Source organism: Micromys minutus, assembly GCF_963924665.1.
Source record: "Micromys minutus genome assembly, chromosome: 22".
In the NCBI taxonomy this organism is placed as follows: Eukaryota; Metazoa; Chordata; class Mammalia; order Rodentia; family Muridae; genus Micromys; species Micromys minutus.
Genome location: NC_137957.1, coordinates 15564318 through 15581930, shown reverse-complemented (window position 1 = coordinate 15581930; position 17613 = coordinate 15564318).

Below are 17613 nucleotides of genomic sequence, written 5' to 3'. Positions count from 1 at the left end.
CAGCCAAGAGGACATCAAAGACGAACACACAGCCAGACTGTCAGCATATCAGGCCTCTCCTTCCCTCATTGCTTCCAAAACATCAGACCCGACTCAGTGAACATTTCTCTAAGGTAAAGACTAGGAATCTGTAAGCCTCTCTGGAGCTATCTGCTTATGAAAAAGACCCACTCATCCTACCTTTGGAGGTTATCGTAAAAATCAATTCTTTGGGTGTTTTTAAAAATCGATGGAATAGATTAACAATCTCTGCCAAGATATATGTGGAGTGGAAAATGGGATATTTGGTAGAACCCAAATCTCCTTTCTTCAATAAATACATTTATCAGCCATTCCAAGTTACCAAGTAAACACTTATTAAGCATTATTCATATAGAATACAAAAAAAATGCTACTGAGTTTTTGATGAGAAAAAAAATTTATAACAGGAAGTCAAATATTAATACTTTCTGAACTCTATGGAGCCAAAATCCTTTTTACTAAATTGGAAAATGCTTTTCTTTTTGCTCTAGATGGGCTCTGGGATTGGATGCAGTATGGGTGCATTAAACAGAGAAGTCATTACCCAAGCTCATGTAATCAGTGCTCAGTCATGTTGAAGACTTCCCCGAAGTCTTATTTACATAAACTCTGCCCCCTTATGTTTGGCTGCCAACACCTATGCTCTTGAATTCTTAATCTGTATATCACATATGTTGAGGTCTGAACTCCAAGAAACCACTCAAAGAAAACATGAGTTTCATGAAACAATGGAGTTCCCAGAACTTCAGCATGTAGATCTTAACCAGACCCCAAGAACACTGATTTCATAAGCAATTGTTTTAAAACAAACCAGGTACATTTATTCTTTGGTCAGACTCCATGGTGTTGATTTGATCTGACAGGGCAGTCTAAAATATGCATGATTTTGTCTGAGAGAGCCAAAAGACCAGCAATCTTGTAACCACAGCTCCAGGATTTTATGTGCATGCTGAAAAGATTTGTTTCACATTGCATTTTCCAAATCCTTAAAAAAATTATGGAAAATGATTTTGCAAATGGGGTCAGTGTGAGAATAGGACATGATTGGGCACTCAAGAAGAGTTGCTCTTGAATGTGTATGAAAACACGCAACACCACATCCACTTACAATGCTTTTGGGTCGAGTCAAGAGGCTGCTTCACTAAGTGTTTACATAATCATTTTTATGTAAACATGACAAAAGTTGGGTATTATGTTAAAGGCAAGGAAGTAAAAAAGAACTCACACTCTATCTGAAGTAATATGTTTGAAAATATGTCACCTGAGATATATCACTAGATAATAAAGAAGACATGTCAAGGAAAAAAAGCAGAGATGATAATTCCTGTAGGTGAAAAGAAAGAAGGACAGGAAACTTGAGGGAGACAAAGGACCAGGCCTTGGTCTTGAATCACGGGAATAGGATGACCAAGTTCAAATGAAAGGGAAGCATCTGAGAAAGAGTTGTGATGGAAGAAAGCAACAGAGGTGGAGAATTAGCAGTGCATTTAAGTAGGCATCATTGAGTTTCCTCCCATGTCCAAGACTATGGTGACTTCTATGGAGATGAGATACAGCATTCACTCATATCTATGTAGATCTGTATTGGTTAGAAGCCATGATTACAAACCCTGGATCCACAAGGGCAGACATCTCCAAAGTGATATGCAAACTCTCTAGAACAATGGCTCTCAGATTTTCTGATGCTGTGCAAACTTTAATACAGTTCCTCATGGTGGGGTGACTCCCAACCATAAAATGATTTCTGTTGCTACTTCACAACTGTAATGTTTCTACTGTTATGAATTGTAATGTAACTATCAACAGGGTTAGGCAACCCCTGTGAATGACATTAGAACCTCAAAGAGTTGTGACCCATACAGGTTGAGAACCTGCTGCTCTAGGGGATGGGAAAGACTGCGTGTTTGGGAACAGACTAATGGATTTTTAACTAACGTTCTTAATTTTCCTCTTTATAATTTGTTCAATTGTTATATACAGCTATATATGCATACATACATATAATGTATTACTATAGAAGTGAGCTTATGTAACTAGAAGTAGAGACGTGTATGTTTTATGAATGAATGTTCTCATCTCTTTGCTTGCCATAGTACAATATCAAAAAGTTACTCCATCTCTATGGTAATGTTGTATGTGCTACACTTGAAGTGTAAATTGGAATCCCTGGGTTTGGAGAATATCCAACTATTTCAAAAGGGGCAAGGAAAAGAGGATGGAGTGGTGAGAGAAAGGCTCCTTGGGGATGCGGGCAGGTAGTCTGGGACTGCACCAGGAGCTCCTGAGTGGTTTGGTCTCATAAGAGCAGGTGGGTCTCACAGTGGCAGATGCAGGGGCTGAAGCAGGATCCCTTTCAGACAAGGCAATGAAGAGAGCGTCATCTGTAGAAGAGAAACATCTCATTCAAAAGCACCACAGGAATTCCATCTGGGGAAGAATTAATGTGTACAAAGGCAGAGATTGTCTGCTTTTTAAAAGTTGACTGATTTTTAAACCAGGTATAAAGGTCTTACCCTTTACAGAAAGTTAAACATCAATGGTTCATAACCTTTTCTAGCTTATATCCACAAACTGTGGTCTTTTTTGCTCAGGGAAGAAAACTTCCGTTAAGAAACCATGTAAGGCTGAAATCCTCTAGCCTGTTTCTCTTAAATTAGACACAGAAGACACTGCCAAGGTTAAATCAACCCGCAGTCTGCTGCAGCCCCTTCACTTTGTAGAGCAAAGACTATAGACTCACTCTCACCCAGTCATTATATGTGGCTTAGCTGTTCTCCAGTGGGATATCAAGTCCTTTCTTTGCCTAGTTTATGCTAAGCACATCTGTGCCTAGTTTATCCTTGACACATCTATGGATAAAAATCAATTTACAAGGCACATACCAATGCCAGATGAAACAGTGTTTTGCTTCTGGGACATATAAGCAGGGCTGGGGTGAACCTTAGAGACAAGTGAGGTGGCCCATGGTGGAATTTCCATGCTAAGTCATCAGAGTTATACAACAGTGCTGCACTAATACGTTACTGGGATTGGAGATCCACAACACACGTGCACACACAATCAAAGCGGCTTTAACTGCTAGTTTGTGTGGCTGCTAATGTCTGAAAGATGTGCTGTTTGATATAGAATAACTTCAATCAGAATGTATGCCTCATATTCATAGTTCACATATAGACCATCACACACACACACACACACACACACACACACACACACACGCACGCACGCACACACACACACACACACACACACACACACACACACGGAGCCGGGGGGGGGGGGCTTTATCTGTACCTTACAATGGAATTCTGCTGACTGCCAGTGAGAAAATGAAATTCTCCATCCAAGAGCGTTAACTAATTAGGACGGCCCCAGTGAGGAAAGGATTAACGGAAAGAAAAAAGACTCCAAACAATCCCATAGTGGTCCCTCCGGTTTCCAGTCTTTCAAGGAAAGAAAATACCCACTAAAGTTACAAAGAGGTTCACACATCCTTGTTCAGCATCATGACCAGTAAATACGTTCCACTGAGCACTCCTGGGGTTCAAAGGAGAGCCTCTCCATCACTCGACCTTGGCGAGTCCACTTGTGTCCTCGGTGGTTCCCATGACAATGTAAGTGCTGCCACTTGCCACTTCCATCTCTCATGTCAAACTGGCCTGAGTCAGCAAGATGACACTGGGAACCATTCAAGACAGAAGTTCAGAAACACGACCACTCAGAGTTAGACAGGTTGCCTAAAATGGAGCTGCAAAATTAGAGGAAACAGTACTATTATCTCATGAAACAGTGGTATTATTTCATGAAACAAACTGAACCGTCATCTTTCAAGTGTAGCTAATTAGCATTCTCTGGACAGATAAAGCTATACACTTAACTTAAAAATTGGGGAACGATATATGTGAATCTGTAAATGCTTTTCTTATATTTCCCCTAGTGGTGTTATTTAGGACGACCATTCACTGTATCCCTCGATTTGAATATTATCTTTAACTCCTTTATTCCCATCTGAAATTTCTTGGATGTCTTTTTCTAAGTAATGGCATAGAAGTATATTATTCTGTCTCTGAAACAGCTATGCCACCCTAATGATCTAGTAGGAGACTAAGTGTTACATTCAGTCAGATGTATATATTCCAGTCTTCATCTGGAAATGCTGAGCTCTGTGTTAGAGCACATAGAACAGAACAAAAAGTGGCACTTTCCCGAGTGGAGCTCTGAAACCTCTGTATTTCCTCTCTTACTCCAAAGGAGTTACAATTATATAAGCTAGTTCACAATTACTGGCTATTTGAGAAAGATCATAGTTTAGATAGATGAATGGTTACATGAATTCATCAATGGAAATAAATAATTAAAAAAAAACACATTTAACAAACCCCATGAGAAACAAGATCGTTTGAATAGTTACAGGTAAGCAAGTACCCCAAACAATGATTCTGGTGACTATTCATGAAGCACATTCAAAGCCTTTACTTTCTTTTAAATAAATTCACAACTCTACTTTGAATTAAAACTATCTGGAGCCTAGAATGGTTTAATTTTTCTGAAACACTCTACTCAGATGCCATAATATGGGTTGTTTTATTATAGCTAAAACACACTCATAACATGCATTTATAGTTAATTCTTTCATGAAGAAAATGTGTAATAATACCCTTTCAGCTATGGGATTTTAAAAAACTCCAAATACATTTATTAATAGTGCATATATTTTGTCTATGGAATCCAGTAGCTGGAATTATTTTCAGACATAATGTAGTCTAAAGTCACACCCAACATAGGAATTTTCAGTAAAACATCCTGCACAGATGGTTAGCCTGTCTGTCTACACTACCCACGATCAGGAAATCTCTCAGAAAGTGGCTCATTCATAGAAGAACAACCTCAAGTGTTGCAAAACTTTCTTCTTGGTGAGATGTGTGGCTCTATGTTATTAGCTCTCTAACAAGATACTCAATCTGTGGGACTGTCTTGTAAAAGGATGCTTCTTAACATCTAATGATTGATTTCTTTCCTTCTTCCTCCTTCTCTGTTGTCTGTTGAAGACAGGCCTGTCTCAAACTCTTGCCATCCTGCCTTAACCTCATGTCTTTCTTTCAGATCTTCACCACCTACTAAATGTCAAGACAAAAAAGGGGCGTGGAGTAGTTAATGATTCTAGATATCAAAACAATGCCATAAAGTCATCTGGATGCCTTGGAACGCAAGTGTCTTCTAGCAGCTTGCTACTCAGCAGACAAAACTACAAAGTTCAGGCTCAACAACCAAAGAAGAAATGATATGGGAGAGCTGACCTGGTAGAAACATATGCAGGAAATCTCTTCGATTCCCACCTAGACTTCAAACCCAAGGCTACACCCAGTTAAAAATAATTAGTAGGAAACTACATAGGAGTCAGGCATGTGGTGTGGCTAAAAATGTCTGAACAATCCAAGCTTGATTATAATAGAAGTCCAATTAATTTCCCATATCTTGTAAGTTGTACACTTTTAAACAAAAATAAACCACAATCAAAACACATCTCAGAACACTGCCCTGCAGGTCTTTGGAGGGAATAACTGGGCCCATACATGGTTAGAATGGCAGAGGATGGGAGAACCCCATCAAATGTGAGAATAGAATCATGGTCAAAGAAGAGTGCAGACTAAGCTATAGAAGACAAGATGGCCCCAGACTCTAAGAAAGGACCATGTCTAGTGTGGAAGATCAAACCCAGGATCCTATTTTTCCAAGGAGCTTTAACACTGAGCCACACTCTCAACCTGGAAAGGACATTTTAATACAGAGACTTTGTGGCTGCTTCATTGAGCATGTGAAACTTCCAGGACTGTCAGACACCTACAATGGAAACATGGCTGAGGAAAAGTGATCTTTGAAAACAGAATCAAACATTTATGGAATGTCTGCTGCTTGGCAGCTTCTGAACTTGCAGCAGTCATGAAATGAAGCTGATTTGTATGTGATGCTGTAGCCACGGCTTCCCCCGTCTAATTGAAAGGCTGGACTGAAGAGATTTTTAGTTTAGCTCTGAGATTCTGAGATTCTGTGGCACTCTTTATATGCTCTGTCTATAATACTGTTCAGACTTGAGGGCATTGACAAATATAACTTTATAAAGTACACCAGGAGAAAAAGGCTTTGTATAACATTTCATTCTTGAGTCAACGTATTGAATGCCTATTATATTTTCAGTATGGAAGTGCCCCTTGAAGAATAGCCTATCTCAAGGGGTTACAGCCTGTCATTACAACCATCCATTAAAGTCAAGTACTTGGGCCAACTCAGAGCCACACAACCAATAAATAAGATGTCTGTGTAATTTATCTTCCAATTCAGGACATTTCTGAAAGTGGAAGGGATGCTATTAATAAGAATGCCAGGGCAGTGTGTGAAGAAAGGGGGCTGCCTAGACAAATGAGGACAACCAGTCACACTCCATGGCAGAGGGATACCTAAGCTTTCTGCGAAAAATAAATTCTCTCTAAAATTGAATGTGTAGGCTCAACACCCAGGGCTATGTTGGCCTGGCTTTTCTTTCACCGTTTTTAGAGAGTTCTGCATCCAGCTTCTCCATTTCAGGTCTGTATCATTCTTCGCCAAGAGATGGTTCTTCATTCTTTGTTCATGAGACATTTTTCATAATAATGTAAGCTCACCATATAGAACTTGGGCACTACTCTGAGGCCACGGTCCATTGGTGAGAATGAAGCCAACACTAAGAGAAAGAGAAACAAAGGAAGAATTAAAGAGAGAACTGTGCAATGCCTGGCTCTGTTTTCAGCTTACCTGTGCTTTGCTGTGTACCGTGATCTGATGGCCAAGCCTTCACATCACATAAGGTGCATTCATATTCTCTCTATACCTTTCTCTTTTTCCTTCAGCTACCTTCACTTATCTATGGTGATCCCATTCAAATTGCCCTGAGTAACTCGAGATGTGAAGAAATGCTTTAAATAGAAAAAGACATCTTTCTCAAACTTTCTTTCATCTGATTCCCACCTGTGACTCTCTTCTTCTTCTTCTTCTTCTTCTTTTTTTTAGAAGAATTGGAGATGAGAATTCATTTATCTCATTTTCATTCATTATCCCACAGGTGTTCAAGGCTATCAAGAGGGAACACAAGTAAATCAGTGTCTTACCTCTTTACCACATGTGTTTCTTCTTTGTTGGCTTTGACTTTCCTCTTGACCTCTTCGATGGAAGTTTCCTCTTATTCTTGTTTTGCTTTTCTAAACATTTCTCCATGTGTTTTAATAACATGTCTACCTTTGCTAACTGCCAAAATGTTAATAACATTTTTTTCTGAATATTCTTCCTGAACAATTACTTAAACCTCATGATACCAACAAATACCACCAAACTAAGGGCTACCTCTTTTTTTTTAAATCTTTTTTGAGCTCCTAATGTTTGACTTCAATTGTCTACTGGACACTTTACAGTGGATGACCTTTAAGTAGCTCAAGTTCAATATGCCCCAAAGTCAATTTATCTTTTCTCAAACTCAGCTGGGTTTCTGGCATTTTCATTTTCTTCAAATAGCACTACCCATAGCCCCTGATAATTCTCAAAGCTGTATTTATCCATGGACATCTTAGTTCAGGTCTTTGTCTTGCTTGCTTTAACTATTTTACTTGTTTTATTTTTTCTCTTCCTTACTTCTTTAGATAGCCTTCCTCTGTGATTCCATTATCATACTTCTTAAAGACAGTCAAGGTCAAGCCCCTCCAATAGCTATAGGGAAAACACAGTGTTCAGTCCGCCTTGGTAAGGCATATGAGGAGATCACTATCAAGCCTGGGCACACTCCTTGAACTTATCCCAATATTTCTTCATCTGTCACATAAGGAAGAATGTCCAACCCAATAGTCTGCCCCATTTTAATGGGCCATACCCTATCATCTTTTGGTGCAAGTTGGTAAATATCATTCTGCCTCTTCCTGCTACTTTTGAGTAGTACTTCTTTTGTTTTCTTTAGAAATAAAGAAGCCATGCCATTTACTAACATAGAAAAGGTCACAGAGGGTACTGTGGGCAAAAATTCCAGACAAATCCAGCCCAGTGATGAACCAATGATATTGTTTCAAAATAATCCTCAACAGCTAACCAATCCTGTTGCCTATTCAAAAATCAGATAATACCCAAACATCCAGCTATATCAGCTTTTCTGCCACCTCAATTCCTGCCCCCCCAAAATAAATGCACATAACCAAATGGTTATTGTTCTATATCACCAAGTTTAGGGTAGTTTTTTACAATGTAACTTAAATACTGCATGGTAAACAGCAGTTCTTATCTGCAATGCTAAATGTTGCTTCTTAGTATCTGCCAAAGTCTTTCTCTTTTTCACTGAAACAGAGTCTGCCTATGCAGCTCAGGCTAGCCTTCAAGTCACTGTGTACCTTGGGGGGGGCTTAGATTCCCAATCTTTTCTCAGCTCTGCCCCCAATCACTAAGCAATAGAATAACTGGTGTATTAGTTATGGTTACTATTGCTACGACAAAACACCATAACCAGAAAGCATGGTAGGAAAGAGTTTATTTGAATTATACTTCCACAGCCCTGTTAATCATTGAAGGAAGTCTGAACAGAAATCCAACAGGGTAGGAACCTGGATGCAGGAGCATCAGCCTCCAGAGGCCATGGAAGGGTGTTGCTTACTGGCTTGCTCACTGTGGCTTGCTCAGCATGCTTTCTTATCGAACTCAGGACCACCAGCCCAGGGATGACCCCCACCAACAATAGGCTAGGCAATCCCAAACCAATAACTTAAAAAAAAAATGTCCTAGAGCTGGATCTTATTGTAGCATTGAGGTTCCCTACTTTCAGGTAACTCTAGCTTGTATCAAGCTGACATAAGATTAGCCAGCACAACTGGTGTGAGTCACCCATTGTCTACTGAGGAAGTCATCCAAGTAGTAGTGGAAGGCTTGTCATAGGTTCAAAGAGATGTTAATTTGAACTCCTACTGTGTGTCAGGATCTCAAAGGTCTTTACAGTCTATTTCGCTAAATGTCACAGATACCTATTGAAGAGGAAATTATGATCTCCATTTCAGTTGAGGGCCAGCAAATTTCAATAATTTTGACGATTTTACTGGTAAATGGCAGAATTAAGGAACAACCCGTCGGCTTGGCCCAGAGTGAATGTACTTATATCACATCACACTGTCAGGAAATCATCCCCTCCCCAGGCTCAAGATACACTAATTCATAAAACTTCTGGCGAATACAGTTCCCTAAGTCCAATTGGATCTCAATGACTTCAAGCATAATGGGACTTTGTCTTCTAGTGATGAGCAGAAGGCCTAAAAATACTCTTATGAATTGTCCCCTTGAGTTTGTCAACGTGACACAAGCTATAGACATCTGAGAGGCTTGCAACTCGATTGACAAAATTCTTCCAGAGTATCCAGTGTAGACAAGCCTATGGAGCATGTTCTTACTGATCAATGGCAGAGGGCCCAGGCCATTGTGAGGGGTGCTGCCCCTGGGCTGGTAGTCCTGGGTTCAAGAAAGAAAGGAAGGAAGGAAGGAAGGAAGGAAGGAAGGAAGGAAGGAAGGGAAGAAAGAAAGAAAGAAAGAAAGAAAGAAAGAAAGAAAGAAAGAAAGAAAGAAAGAAAGAAATCAGGCTGAGCAAGCCACGAGGAGCAAGCCAGTAAGCAGCATCCCTCCATGGTCTCTGCATCAGCTGCTGCCTCCAGGTTCCTTCTCTGCTTGAGTTCCTGTCCTGACTTCTTTCAGTGATGGACTAAGATGTAAAGTGTAAACTAAATAAACAGTTTCTGCACCACCTTGATTTTGTTCATGGTGTTTCATCATAGCAATAGTCACCCTAAGTACTTCAGGGCATGTTTTCTTAAGGGCAGGTTAGCCAGGAGCAGAGGACTGGAGAATAAGAGAAAGGAAACAGAGTGCAGAAAGTCCTGGGGAAATGAAGGAAATGTCTCATGGTGAGGTCAGAGGAAAACTCTGGAAAAGCTCTAATCTAAGACAACAGCCCATCCCTAGAGATTTGGTTGGGTATCAGGTCCTGGTGAAGATCCAAGGTCTGGGACAGCTTTTACAGTAACACAGACCAGAAGCAGAAACCTCTCCTTTGGCCTCTACACATAGTAGAGGTAACAGTGAAGCTGGCCAGGTTCACTTGATCCATTTTCACTCATGTTACTTTTTGAGTAGTCTTTTTAATTATTTGTAAATTGATTTTTTTTCATGGTTGTCAGAAAAAAATTCATGTACAGCAAATGTCCAGAATCAAAATTTTTCTTTCCTTTTTCCCTTAATTCATAAATATTAGGGAAGTATATTGGTCTATATTTCTGAAAAACAATAAGGCTATGTTCTATGGGCCTCCCTGGTCCAGAGCTTAGCTAATGAAATACCAAATGCTAGGTTCTGACTGTCCCATTGAGTAAGTCTTAGACCCTGGGCCAAGCTACCACAATACTACCAATGCAAAGTCAAGGCTTCTGACAATTTCTAGTATGTCTAGATTCTTGGCATCTTCCCTCATCCATAGGACACCTGTACACCGTACCTAAAGGAAGCAAGGTCACATGTTTAAAAGTTGGTTTCTTAAGCAAGAGTTCAGGAGTGTTGAGCAACGTTTGGCTTTGCATAATCTGTCAGGGATATTTAAGCCTCTGTCGCACATGGAACTTATTGTATCACTCACTGAGAGAAAGTATGCTATTCTTTAAACACACATATATGTTCATATTAATCTTAAATGGTTTGTGCTATGTGCCTTTCAAAACTGGGTAAAACATGTCAGAAACACAGACTGCAGTGTTCAGCCAGCCAAGCTCAGTCATGCCAGCTGCCCGGTGATGGCTCTTCTCTTTGACACGCTCTACAGACAGCTCTGTGCCCCTTGAGATGACTTGATCCAGAGGACAGAATTCAACTTGTCTACTTCATCATCTACTTAACATTCTCTCAGTCAACACAACACTCAAGGATTCTTTACTATGCAAGTTCTTCTTCAGCCTGGAGTCACGGAGGGAAATGGAAGAACCAGACACTTACTTATCCTTGGAGCCAAACAATTAGAGAGAAAAGGTAAAAACCGAATCAACAGAAGCCCACAAGATCACAATCCCAGTCTCGAAGAACACAGAGAATCAGCCTAGAAAGTCACAGGGTGCTGCACACGTGTCTCACACAGTGGACAGAGAAGGCATCTCTGGGAAGGCAAGATTTGAACTAACGCTGATCTGGAGAGGTAAATGCCAGTTTCATGAACTGGTAGACATGAGGTTTCTGGGCTAGAACTGGAAAGAGCAGAGGCCCCTAAGCAGAAACAGTGTGACATGCTTCAGGCACCGTAAGGAAGAGAGAGATGGAGCAAAGACATAAAAAATACATAAAACAAAAAATTCAAGAGAAGTAGCAAGCAAAACAGACAAATCCTTAGTCACTGTTGAGACTTGATGCTGTTAGAGACTTCTTAACAAGAGATTTCCAGAGAACTTGGCGATTTAAAACACAAGCACATATGCTGGGATTCCACAGGGGTAGTTGGATGCAGCTAGCTAAGAGGTTCAGTAGCACACAGGGGTACAGTACACTGTCTTCCACACAGCAAGTGGGACTATCGTCATTGTCATCAGAGGCCTGTCTCAGTGTATAAGGGTCCCCATTCTCACACATTTAGTTCCTCACCAGCTCTAAGCAAGAACTTAACCATGCCCTTGGGGGGGGGGTGCTTAGGTGTCTTCAGACTTTGCTCACTGGTCCCCAAGTTGGGTATATTTAAAAGAAAGAGACAGCTAAAATAAGTTTTTAGATACTATACATCATCACTTTTGACAGATTCTTTTCAGTAAAACTAAGTCACCAAGTCCAGCTCACACTCAGAGGGAGGACAGGAAACATAGTGAAGAACCTGCAGCCATGACTTAACATCATGACAGCCATGTGAGTTTCTAAAGAGACCCAGGCAATGATCTCAAGACTGCCATAGGAATGGTTGGCTTGCAGTGAATGGTAAGGGGGCCTGAGCTGCAGACGGACACTGAAAGTCACCAATATAAATGGTATTAGTTGTTAGGGTACTGGATGAAACACACACACACAAATTAGGTAAATATATGGGTAGGTTGATGGATGGATGGATGGATGAATGGATGGATGGATGGATGGATGAATGGATGGATAGATGAATGGGTGGGAGGGTGGATAGATGAAAGAAAGAGAAAAAGAGAGAGAGAGAGAGAGAGAGGAAGAAAGAAAGAAAGAAAGAAAGAAAGAAAGAAAGAAAGATAGAGAGAGAGAGAAAGAAAGAAGGGTGGGTGGGTGGGTTGGTGGGTGGACAGATGGGTGGATGGACAAACGGACAGACAAAGTAGAGGGCCCAACCTGGAAATCTAGGGTACCCATTTTCAAGTAAAAGCCTGGTGAAGGAAAACAAGACAACAAAGATGAGAAGGGAGCCATAGACATTAAAGTGCAAGAAACCAAGAAGAAAAATGGCATCACTGAAACACAGAAATGAGTGTTTTGATGATACGGATTGATAGGATAAAGCAGTGATTGATAGCATCTACTGAGCATTTTCTATTGCTCGAGGCATTGTTCTAAGCTCTTCATCTATGTGAGCCTTTTGGCCCAATAGTTGAAGTTGAAGAGTTTGATTTCCTATGTCCAGTTGGAGAAACTCAGGGAAAGTCTGACAGTCACGGGGGCTGGAAGAGGAGAGGAGGCACTGACCAACCTGCGCCCGCGTTTCTGCCCTCTCTCTGTATAGACCACCCATGTAGTTTTAAACTTTAGAATCTATTCTTCCAGCAAATACCAATCAGATTGCAGGTATGATTGTAGGCATCGAAGGCTTTGTGGTGGTTGAAATACTAAAGATGAATTCCCTACCCTGTGGAGTGTAGCTTCTGGCAAGAGAGACAATGAGATGAGTACAGAAAGTATTTCGAGGAAAGGAGCCGGGGATTGACAAATGATAAAGCAGAGAGACCAGGAAGTGTGTGCAGCGTGGTCTGGGAGTCATTTCAGGGAGGCCACTTAGAAAAAATAGAAAGAGTGGCACTCAGTTAAAACCTTAAGAGAGGGATGAGCCACAAAAGCCATACAGACACGGGGGGAGGGGTGGGAGGGGGTTTCAGGCAGAGATGAAGCTAACTTAAAAGGCTCTGGGCAAGAATGTGCATTGGAAATGAATAAGAAGAAACTCAAAAGGTGATCCAAGAGAATCCCTAAAGGAGTGACTGGAGAGGGCAGAGAGAGCAGGCGCAGACGGGGTCTGTTTGACCAGCAGAGGGTGAATCTTGACTTTTATCCCATGTCCAAAAGAGAAACGATGGGAAGCTTTTGAGCCAGGAAAGCACATGTTCTGACTTAGGTGTCGAGCTGTTCATTTAGCTGCCGTCATAGCTGCAGACTCGAGAGAAGCCAGAACAGTAGCCGGGCCATCTAGGAAGCTACTACAATAATCTAGGCAGTAGTTGTCAGTGACTTGGCATGATGCTAGCAGAGAGCTGACGAGAGGGCTGTATCCTGGAAGCATTCTGGAGTGCAAGCCAACGGAATGCACTGATGCCTTGGATACAGGCTCTGTGAGATCAAAGAAAGCAGAGCTTGACCAAGGGTTTTGGATGCTGGGAACGATCAGAGCCCATCACATAAAACTTACAGTCTTGAGACCAGAGGAGGCCACCAACAAAGAGAGTATAAAAAACAAAACAGCTGAGGTCAGTGTACTAAGCTCAGTGTGTCCCCAGTGTCTAAGGCTGGGGTGATAAATAAGAACCAGAAAGGGAATCTGACAACCAGCTACCAGAGGGACAGTTGGGAAAGCTGACAGGGGTGAGGCCCTGCGTGCCAGGGGACACAAGGACTTCAAGGAAAGCATGAGCAAATGCTCCAGGGACGTGAGGCAGGAGCTGTTTACTGACCTTGATAAGAATACATCCTTGGTTTATCGATGGAAATGCCTGACCAGAAGGGATTAAAGAGAGAATGAAGAATATAATTAGCGGTGACAAGAATAGGTACAGCTTTGGAGAAACTTGACACAGAAAAGAGGGGAGCGGTGGGGGTTAGTCAGGGAAAGTGAGGTCAAAGTTCATTTTTCGTTGTTTCCTGAGACAGGATCATATGTAGCCTAGCCTCCAACTCTCTGTACAGTGGATGCCAGCACTGACTTCAGCTTCTTCCCCCACTTCCCATGAACCATGTTATTGTTGTTTGGTTTGTTTTTTTTTTTTTTTTTTTCTAACAGAAGCGACACATGTTTGCAGGCTGCTGGAAGTACTGTGGTAGAGAGAGGAGCACAGGTGGTGGCGAGTGAGGGAGCTGAATATCGGGGCCACCTCAGTGAGTGTCTGGAGGAAGTGAGGATCTATCGAACGACAGAAAAGTTTGACCTCACCCAAGACTGTAGACACGTGAGTGAAAAGGACATTGTACTTAGACTGTGGTAAGAAGCCCATTCATCCATGTGTGCCTGGAGAAGTCTTTGTAGCTTGATTCAACCTTCTGCACAGCTGGAAAATAAGACATGAGGTCATCCATAAGGTTACGACTAGAAGTTGATGTAGGTCGAAGGGAAGCAGGGAAAGCACAGAACGCTGGGGGTTGAGGAGAGACACATGAACTGGAGTTTCTGGGATGGATTAACGACCTGCTTAGAAGTTAGAAATCACACGTTTTAGGTCCATTCTGAATACAGATTCAGAGAGACTCCAAGAGGTTTCCAGTGGTGGGTGATGGGTACACACTTTTAATACTAGCACACAAAAGGCAAAAGGGAGCCTCTTTGAGTTTAAAGCCAGCCTTGTGTACAAAGTGAGTTCCAGGACAGCCAGGGCAACACAGTGAAACCCTGCCTTAGAAGAAAACAAACAAACAAAAAATGTAAAAAGAATGTTCTTTTTGTAAAGAAGAAAAGATTTCAATGGCGTTCAGAGCAAGGAGTCAGATGACTTCTTTGACTAGATTCTATTTTCTTTTCTTTTTAAGAAAATCTATTTATTTATTTACTTTACATCTCCATTGCAATTCTCCTCCCCCTTTACCATCCCTCTTTCTCCTCAGAGAAGGGGAAGCCCCCTCTTGGGTACCACCCCACTCCGGGACATCCAGTCCCAGTAGGCCTAAGCTCGTCCTCTTCCACTGAGGCCCAACCAGGCAACCCTGTTAGAGAAGAACAGCAGCGGACAGACTCAGAGACAGCCCCCACTCGAATTGTATGGGGACACATGTGACAACCAAGCTTCAAATCCCTTAGGAATGGGTAGGGGGCCTAGGTCCAGCCCCTGAATGCTCTCTGGATGGTGGTTCAGTCTCAGTGAGCTCTATGGGCCCAGGTGAGTTGATTCTGTAGGTCTTCTTGTGGTATCCTGGACCCCTCTGGTTCCCTCGATCCCATCCCCCACTCTTTTGCAGGGGTTTATGGAGACTGAAGTGACCACTGGCCAGGCAGGACTTCCAGGAGGGAGGGCAACATCATCCCACTCACAAAACCTTCAGTCCCAAATTTACCCTGCCTACAAAATATGGAGGGTAAAGATGGAGCAGAGATTGAGGGAACTGCCAACCACAGTGGCTGGTCCATCTCGAGACATAGCCTATGTACAAGAACCAGTTGCTGGTGTTAATAGTGAAACTCTGCTTGGCATGCAGACAAAAGCCCAGCACAACTGTCTCCTAAAACGTTCCGTTCAACCTCTGATGGAAACAGACCCAGAGACCCACAGTCAAATTTCCGGTGGATTCTAATTTCTTAGTAATGATAAAATGTGGTTACCCCCAGGTTGGGGAGGAAACTTAGGTTAATTTGGAACACAGAGAGACTGACTAGGAAGAGTTCACCCTCCTAGAAAAGGCAAATGTTCAACCACGGAAGCATGGCATACTCTCTGGCCCTCGTTAGCTTTCATTTAGGGTTTCCCTCTAGCATCTAACGTGTAATTAGTCCTTCTGGCACTAGCCAGGAACTACGAACCTGCAGAGTACAAGGCAGAGAAGGCCTACCAGTCTATGGCTACCTCCTTAAAAACATCTAATCTTTACAACTACAGAAAAATGCATACATACATACATACATACATACACACACACACACATACATACATACATACATACACACACACATACATACATACATACATACACACACACACACATACATACATACATACACACACACATACATACATACATACATACACATACACATACATACATACATACACACACACACATACATACATACACACACACATACATATATACATACATACACACACACATACATACATACATACACACACACACATACATACATACATACACACACATACATACATACATACATACACACACACACATACATACATACATACATACACACACATACATACATACATACACACACACATACATACATACATACATACATACACACACACATACATACATACATACATACATACACACACACATACATACATACATACATATACACACACACATACATACATACATACATACATACACACACACACATACATACATACATACATACATACACACACATACATACATACATACATACATACACACACACACACACATACATACACACACACACACACATACATACATACATACATACATACATACATACATACATAATGTCAACTACAAATGAGAAGCCAGTGGTGACACTGGAACACTGTGTTGTTCTGGTGGCTGATCTTTTTAAGTGAGTTTTCTATTTTAAGAACCTGGGTGTCAATACTGCTTAATTTAATCAGCTTCTCATAGGTTAGGAAGGAAATTGGAAATCCAAGGGAGCGCAGAGACAAATTGTCATCGTGAGCATTACTGAGCAAGGGACAGCTTATCTGGCCATCCTGAAGGTCAGGTGTGACTTTGTAGGACAGTCCTACAGCCTTCCCCATTTATCTGGATCTTATCAGGATCTGATGGCTGCTATTTGGGGAACCGTCCCCGAGTTATGATTTGTCAGTTTGTTGGACAGGCCATAGAGTCACCACCGCTGCTGGCTCTGACAAGGGCATTGTAGGAGCACCGGTTGAGAACTCAGTGGATCCTAACTCCCTTACGTAAGTGCATATGAACTCGCAGGAAGGTGCCAGTATATGTTCCTGGGTTCGTTTCCTAATACTCTGGTTTCAGAGTTTGTAGGAAAATGTCACTTGAAGTTTCTGATGGTTCACGTTTCCAAAGAACTTGCCCCCATTTCACCTGCAATTCCATTCCTTTTCTTGTCTATTCAGAAGTAACTGTTCCTTCACGCTTCCTCAGATGCTATTACTTGAGCCTGCTCTTATTGTCTGCATCCACATCTGTACTTCACACTCAGTTCTCTGAGTACAAACCCATCCTAATTTGTGTAGTCATCTCCCACAGTATTCCTTGGGGACCTACGTCTAGCTTCTTTCTATGGTCCAGTACATACCGGGGTACCTTATGGATGGTAAGTACTGGTCGGTGTTTGATAAACAGTGCTATCAGATCCAACGTGTAGGGACACAGGTCCCAAGGGAGAATGCTTCTTTCCTTCAAAATCAAACCTCGAATTATCCCCAAAGCCATAGCACTGTGAGT